General features: G+C 39.7%; 2 long non-coding RNA genes across 2 annotated transcripts; one reads left to right on the top strand and one right to left on the bottom strand.

The window, feature by feature from the left end:
- Positions 1-1,643: 1,643 nt before the first annotated feature.
- On the bottom strand, positions 1,644-2,530 carry LOC149676425 (uncharacterized). The gene is made up of 4 exons (XR_016366690.1): positions 2,426-2,530; positions 1,994-2,342; positions 1,835-1,911; positions 1,644-1,755 (listed from the first exon to the last, which is right to left on the bottom strand). It is a non-coding gene; the product is annotated as an uncharacterized LOC149676425 (long non-coding RNA).
- On the top strand, positions 1,707-3,155 carry LOC149676426 (uncharacterized). The gene is made up of 3 exons (XR_016366689.1): positions 1,707-1,786; positions 1,862-2,587; positions 2,659-3,155. It is a non-coding gene; the product is annotated as an uncharacterized LOC149676426 (long non-coding RNA).
- The last annotated feature ends 5,091 nt before the right edge of the window (positions 3,156-8,246 follow it).

Consider the following 8,246-nt stretch of genomic DNA (forward strand, 5'->3'; position numbering starts at 1 on the left):
CATCAAAACATAGTTTAAGTGAGCAGCCAATAAGACATTTTAAACTTTTCGTTTCGTGTTGGAGGGAGGAGCTCCATACTGGTCTATAAGTCTCAATGAAGTAATTACTAACAGTTCTCCATTCCTACTTCTAAAATTAAATCTATCCCTGCTCAAACTTTATTTCGGGAAACATTGAATATCTCAATTCATAAAACTATCAAGGGTGCATGAACCATTTTCATATTGTTTCAGAATTTTACTGTTTGACGAGACGAGACAATCCGAACCGAGGAAAAGACGTGATGCTTTGAGATTTAGAAAAATACTGCTTTTAGGAAAGTCTTCTCTTCAGGAGGTTGGACCGCTGTCCGTTCAATTTCTTGCCAACGTTTTTGGGATCATTGCATGGGGACTTCCTTTGTCATTGCTGGTGTTGTTTTGCGAAATTATCGTTAACGCAATTTACTTGTCGAAGCAGAAGAAAACAATCCCACGCCTTTTCGTACGTCGATAAAAGTTGCACCGGTTTTTCTTTTTAAATATTCTTGTCAGATCCTGGCTCAACGCCATTAAACAATTTATGGACCTCGATAATATAATGCACAATGAATTTGACGAATGTTTTCAGAAAAATATCTCATGATCCTTTTCTCATTGTAAATCGCAGTTATATAATTTATCAACGTAAGTATTTAATCATATATTGTACAGTAATTTTTCCCTGTTCTACATGCAGTATCCACGTAAACATAATGGAAATGACCTCTAAGTACCTATGTCTGCCTACACTCCATTTCACCCCAAAACCTGCAGCCGTATTCAGCTGAAAACTCACTAATACGACCACGCCCCCTCGGCGTATTAGTGGGTCACATGATATCCTGGCAATGTTAATCCAACGGCAATGATTGGAGACCTGCTCTAGTCGCCGCCAGGCGCCGCACGAGGTGGTGCGAAGTGCGCATGCGTAGTACTCAAGATTAGTGTTGACGATAATGTAATTTTTTTCCTAAACCCGTCACGTGTTGTGCACGTAGACGAACACTGATAACAAGGAAGATGTTATTGGTGGATTTTGTAAACCTCTCTTCAGCAACGGCAGTGCCAACAGCGGGGAGGTTAAGAGCACCATACGCCGGAATATGACGAATTTGGAGGTAAAATATATGAGAAATGGTGCCGTTGGCCTCTCCGTCGTGGCAACATCTCCACAAGCGTCTGCTCTTAACATTCTCATATTAGTGAGTCGTGAGTTCGTTTAAGCACGTGGTTTAAGCGCGGTTAATCGGATTTCGGTAATAAAATAAAATTGAAACAAATTCATAATAACAACGAATGCTTTTTATTGAATTATATCCCTTTAAAGTCAACTTAAATTGTACAACTCGTGTAATGACATTACTATGGGTTACCACTACAGTATGGCTACTAAGGGCTTGCTTTGTGCAAAGGAACAAAAGCTCGAGGCAGATAAGAACTATTTTATGAACCTTGATCAGAAACGACGTATAATGAGAATAACAATATTTAATTCGCAACAACATTCTCCGGTAAGCACAGATGCGATCAAACTCGGGGAACTGATATATTAAATAGTGTAACGCCACTGAACCCCTTCACATCGTCACGTTTCAACAAATGAGGAAGGGTCATAGAGTGCCATGGTTTGTGATGACAGCGGTTATGTTCGTAAGCCGAACTCGATGAAGTGTGGTCCGTGGCGAAACAAATACAAGTAGAAGCATTGCATGGCCAAACTGTGCAATTGCTACTCTATCGAGAAACATTTATCAGCCAAACACAAGTACATATACACATGTCAAAAGCATGTCCGTAAGATAAGTGTAGTTACCATCTTTGCGTCCTCTGCTGACACCAGTTATGGACATACGTTGAATATGTCGCTAATTGCGTTACTACAATGGGAAGCTAAAATATATTTTGTGAAGAAGGCGTGAAATGTGTTGGTTTCTTGTTATTACAATGTCTAACCATAATGAGAGCGTCATACCGATTTGTCTCAGGAGTAGCAGTACACGCCATGTGTGGCACTTAGCGTCACCCGAGAAACACCACTTGGAGGTGGCCACACGTTGTTTCCCATGGGGAGTTTTGTTGATGCAGGTCCCCTTGCCTATTGCAGTCGCTGATTGAGTAGGGGAGTTTTGATGACGCACTTCCCTTTGCCTACTGCGGTCGCAATCGGGTCGGGGAGTTTTGATGACGCAGGTCCCGTTGCCTACTGCGGTCGCAATCAGGTCGGGGAGTTTTGATGACGCAGGTCCCGTTACCTACTGCGGTCGCAATCGAGTCGGGGAGTTTTGATGGCAGGCCCCCTTTCCTACTGCACAGCTCAATGCCTACAAAATATGGGTGTCAGTATCTTACAAACACATCCATTTAATTTAATTAGACGTAGATAAAGCTTCACGTTGAAACACACCTTCCTGTTAAAATGAATTATAACTGGTTTTCGCAGATGTTTATGAGGTGTTGCCGGACACGATAACCAGCCGCTGCAGCCTGCCCATTCGCAGGGGCATCATCGTCGACCTGCATTTCGACAACTGCGTCATTCTCGACAGCACCATCTTCTACGAAAGAGGTACATATTGTTGTACTGATGAGGAGTATGCAAAGAAAGTAACAAGCAATCTCACATACCATTATCCTCAGGCAAGGGTATCTTATTTGCCAAACACATGTTGTGAAGAATGCAACAAGCTGTTATAATGCGGCACACTTTGTCCGGATGGTAGCATAATTTGCCTCCTGAGCCAGCAAGGCAACGAAACCGTGACTTGAGGACGCCGTTAAGGCGCTCGATGACGTTTCGTCCTACATAAACAAACATAAATTTCACAGAAAAAACTATTACCGGCCACACAAGGAAATAATGCACAACCTACCACGAATATGCCGGGTGTTAAATTCCACCTCTGCCGGCGTTTGTGGGCGGTATACTGGCACCATGAGCCACGGTTGTAAGGGGTAGCCTCCATCACCAAGAAGGTAACCATGGGACATGTCCCCTTCAACAAATGCCTCAAACAGCCTGCTATTTCGCCAGATGAACGAGTCATGACCGCTACCAGGCCACCGAGCTGCCACATTCATGATGCGCAATTCGTTGTCGCTGACCTATTGTAAACGAAACATTTTAATGAAAACGGATTTGTTATGAATAAAGCAAAATGTCTCACAAGTTGAACGTTAATGGAAAATTTCCCCTTTCTGTTCTTGTACGCATTACTGTTTGGTGAAAGGCCTTTGATTGGAACATGCGTACAATCAATTGCTCCAATAACGTTTGGTAAGCTGCAGGTGGCCATAAAAGACGCCTATGATCGTAACAATTACAATAAATAAACGTTCCGTTGGAAAGCTAATATCTGAGTAAATTCATACCTTCATAGACCTTTCTGACGCCTCATCTGTTGGAAACGATATCAAATCACTTTTGACATTAATTATGGCATTTGTGACCCGTTCAATGCTACGACTGACTGACGCCTGACTCATGCCGTGTTCGTAGTTGCTGGCCAGAGCGTGCTGAAAGGTCCCCGAGCCATAAAACAGCAGTGTTACGAGCACTTTATCCTCCACCCCAATAACATCCACACCACGGTCATGGTCTTTTTCCAATTGCGGCCTAAGAGCTAGGCATAAGGCGCGCACACTTAAAATATCCAAACGATACTGTGAAAGAAATAACTCCTCTGGTAACAAGAACGCATTACGCCTCTGTCGGAGATATTGCTCGTCATCGAAAACGACAGCAATCGCTATGTAGTTAGCTATCTGCGCCATAATTAATACTCTTAACTGATATGAAAGAGTGTACTTTTAATATGTATGTGCGACAAAAAATAAATCTTACTGTTCCCGCTGTAAACTCAATGTAATATGCTTCCCAGAGCTAAGATGAAACCTATATTTTTTTTTGGAGGTTTCATTGCGAGTGGGTCAGTGGACCGCGGCAAGGATGTGATTATTCAGGTATCAGGATGTGTATAAGCAGGTGAAGGAAATGAGGTTTACTTGGGAGGTGACGGACGGGGTCTGGGGGTCAAATCACCTCCGGCGGACACGGGGCAGTCGGCACCTATAGGGTAGGATCGCCGACATGTGTCTTATTCCCTCAAACTTTGCCGCCCAGACGCTTGGCTTACAGGAGTGCGCCACACTCCCGGCTCCAGATGAAACCTATAGCGCCACAAGCGTCAAGTTTTCACTGTTTTCAAAATTCCCGCCATTTAGGGTGCTGCTATCCTCACCGCTTGTGGCGCTGCGATTGCTCAAGGTTGAGTTCTAAACTTCAAATATCCCGCCATTTATGGTGCTGTTCTACTCTCCGTTTTGGCGCTAGTGAGCCTAACATGATAGCCGGATATCACGTGACCCACTAATACGCCGAGGGGGCGTGGTCGTATTAGTGAGTTTTCAGCTGAATACGGCTGCTGGAATTGAATTATAAGAGACTTTTATTGCACTTTAGTTTAGCGTACTTTAATTACGAAATTCGAGTTGAATAAAGAAATACTCCTGATAGGGTCGTTCCGTAATTTTCTGTCACATAATTGTCTATACAAGATCGCGTGTCTGATTTGATGGCCCTTAGACGCTGTTAGGGTTATTGCATGCTATCTTAAAAAGTATTTTTAAACCTGTAAGTGCTTCGCCGTGTTTGTCTATCGAAACGAAAAACATCGGTAGAGCAAGGAATGGGAAATTAACGCGTGATCTTAGAAAAAATTCAGCTCGGAGCTAGTGGGAGGAAAACACTACTATGAAAATTCCACAAAAGGTTGTCAGGCCACGCCCACTTATATTTATTTATTAATAACAAATTAACAAGCGACGAGATTTGGTGAATAAAAATCTCTCATTCGCCTGTCCTCTTGTAAGCGCTGACTTTAAAGGAAACAAGGAATAATGATCTACCTAACAGCCACTGATGGGTTCATGGAGCGTATGTATTTTACGATACATTCACTAGTGTAGCTTTTAGATTTAAACAGTCAATATTATTATTTTTACTGGCTTGGTCAGATAACTGTACCGTATAATTTCATAGAGTATACTCTAGGTGGCGGTGCCACAACCTTATATCGAAATTTAACAACAATTACACTGCAATAAAATCTACGTTTCTATGTAAAGATGTTGAAAAATCTTCGAATATGTCTTGTTCTAATAAGCTTCGATGCTTTATATATTTTTAGCTCGTTGATTTTCTAATTGATGCCTTATAATATCGTATTATGAGAAAAACAACTTTGGCCGCTATAAAGAGAACTTTAATTAAATTAAATCGACCTTGTTGAAATCTTCCTCATCAACTTCGCTTTTTTACGAGGGCCACGTATTTCTGAATTTTCATCATCGTCAATTGGTGAACGACAATTACTCACGATCAAGAAATTACGGCTTTTCGTTCAAAACGTTTCTATATTCTGACAAAAGGTGACCCTGGCAGTAAAAAATAACTCATTTCCCTTGGTCTTAAAATGCCACAGCTTGCTGTTCCTTTGTCTACACACTCAAAAATGGATATGTTTTAACACCTTTAAAGAAGTTTTAATGGGTCCAAATTTGAGACGGTTTCAAGTGTCTGAAAGCATTTAATCACACTTATTTGAACTATGCGTTTCAAAAATAAGAAAAGAAATTGTGCAAATGAGGTGCAGTTTATCACCTTTTTAAGTCTTATTTTGCAGTAAAAGTTAATTGTTACTATTTTGTGAGTGTTGTTCAATTCCTTACGGGGTGAGGCATAGCACCTTTGCGAGTTTAAAATAACACTTTAAGAGAGTGCCATATCACTGTTAAGAGTGTCTCATAACACCTTTAAGACTGTCTCATAACACCTTTAGCAATGTTTTAAAAAGGTACCTTACCACCTTTTGGCCAATTTCTTAGTTTTATTCAAGGGATAAAAATATTTTATTTCATGAATACCATAAATAAAATAGGTTTTAATTTTCATTTAATTGAAACAATTAAGTTTTTTCATTGATTTTTTTATTGTGTGGATTGACTTTAATACTAAATCAATTAATATTATAACAAGTTGGGAAAGCCAAAATATTACCTCTCCGAGTGGTGATGACTATCACTACCCCTTAAACAACCTAAATATATGCATCTATCGCTTTTTTTAATTCTTTGCAAGTGCAGGAATTCAATTTTAAAATAGTCAATTGTTGAAGCCTTTTCAATATCTCCCAATTGCTATGGAAACTCTACTCTCTCGCTATACCTCAACCGTATTCTTAGTCTACCAGTATGATTTGTAACATTTGTCCATATCAAAGCTGAATCATACCTCGCCACACAAAAAGCAAATGTCCCCAAAACATGGAAGCCACAACCCAATCACATATAAGCTAGGCTCATACTTGTTCATCGCTTTTGATGATTTCACTAATATTAGCATTAACATTTTGTACATTATTGGGTTCCTTATTAATAGATATGCCTACGCCTACAGTACTTTCAATAGAACATTTATTTAATGCATTATCTTTCGTACGATCATGGCCAACTGGCCTCGTGGTAGGACCAACATTTTGCGTGCTAGAACCTGTTCCAGAAACAGCCTTTTTTTCCGCGGCTAACGCTCTTCTCCTTTCATTTTCGCGTTTCCTAAATTCGGGATCTGACCTTTTTGCCCTCATTCTTTCCCTTGCCTTTCGTTTTCTGATTTCCTCTTTACTTAAATTATTATCTTCCTCCATTTTATTATTCAGTTAAATACTCACAAAGGATGGCAAAATCAATCTCCTTAAATACTCACACAGGTTGGCAAAATCAATCTCCTACAGTAATACGTAAGGCTTAATTATATTATTTGCCGAACAAAATTAGTCGAGCAAATCTAACACTTAACTTCTTCCTTCGAAATTCTATCAAAGAATGAATCAACTGTTTAAAAAAAGGTTTTTTTAGCATATAGGGCGCTATCATACCAACAGCAATTCCGTCATTTTTAAAAAATATACATTGCCAACACTTTTTTCAAATAAAGAATGATAAAAGTGCGTAAAAAAGGTCTTTCACAAATAGGCCTAGGGGGCGTATAAACTAAACAGCAACAACGCTCTACAGCTACACTAATCTTACACAAACAAGGAGTACTATAAACCCACTACTGGAAGCGGTATTTTTATTCAAACGTAAAACAATTTCGCTTAAGCTTAACATCTCTAGACATCGGTAAAAATGTCTCTATCACTCCTAGGTAACTGTATGCACAGGATTTTACGACATTATAACTCAAATTCATCTGATTATGTTTTAACAAGGTTAAATCTAACTGGGAGTAAGATGAAAGGAGTAGAAGCGTATCTGTCTTAGGAAATATGAAATTTTATCTTAACTGTTCGTTAAATCATAAGTTTATAACGAAAAAACGCGGAAGGGGAAAACGAGCAGACAACAGCGATTTTTGGGGGTAGAAGGTTAAGAGCGCCATCTGTCGTCCGTGCCAAAGTTGAACTTCCACTCGAAACGCAATGAGAAAGTGGATAAAATAATGCCATCAGCTATTTAACTGCGTCGATATATTTAACGACTTGACCCATGACTTGCCCATAACACTGGCTTCTGTGAATCCTATTTATTCTTGGATGCTAGGAAACTTGGTAGACGTAACAGTCTGTACCAAGTACCCAAGCATCCTTCAATAAACGCCTGGCAACATTGTGGTACGAATGGTACAACTAAAAAATAGGATGTGTATCTATCTTTCCAGTCACTCCAAGTCGTTAAGCCCTCATTACAGAGGATTTGAAACACTATCGTAATTCCAAGTGTCTCGAATCTCTACGTTCCTGTCCATTATGAACAGTGCTGAGAGAATGATACATCAGAAAGAGCCATTCAAATCGAATTGCCGAAAATATTATCCATATTTTCATTTCATATAACAGAGAAAACAAATTATTATGGTTCTGAGAGGAGCTTCCCATTTTGGTTGTTGTTCTCAAAAATATATCGCAATGCACGGGCCTAGATAGATACAGGAGGCAATGTAGGAAATATAACGCAATGCACGGGCCTAGATAGATACAGGAGGCAATGTAGGAAATATAACGCAATGCACGGGCCTAAAAAGATATAAGAGACAATGTACGAAATATAACGCAATGCACGGGCCTTGATAGATATAGGAGGCAATGATTTAACGACTTCGGTACTTGGGTTTATCTTTAATATTTATATAAATATAATTATTTTTAATTATTTTAATCGCCAGTAAA

This window comes from Phalangium opilio, unplaced genomic scaffold (genome assembly GCF_054372755.1).
Source record: "Phalangium opilio isolate 3A_F unplaced genomic scaffold, DU_Popi_V2 ptg000046l_1, whole genome shotgun sequence".
NCBI classification, from domain to species: domain Eukaryota; kingdom Metazoa; phylum Arthropoda; class Arachnida; order Opiliones; family Phalangiidae; genus Phalangium; species Phalangium opilio.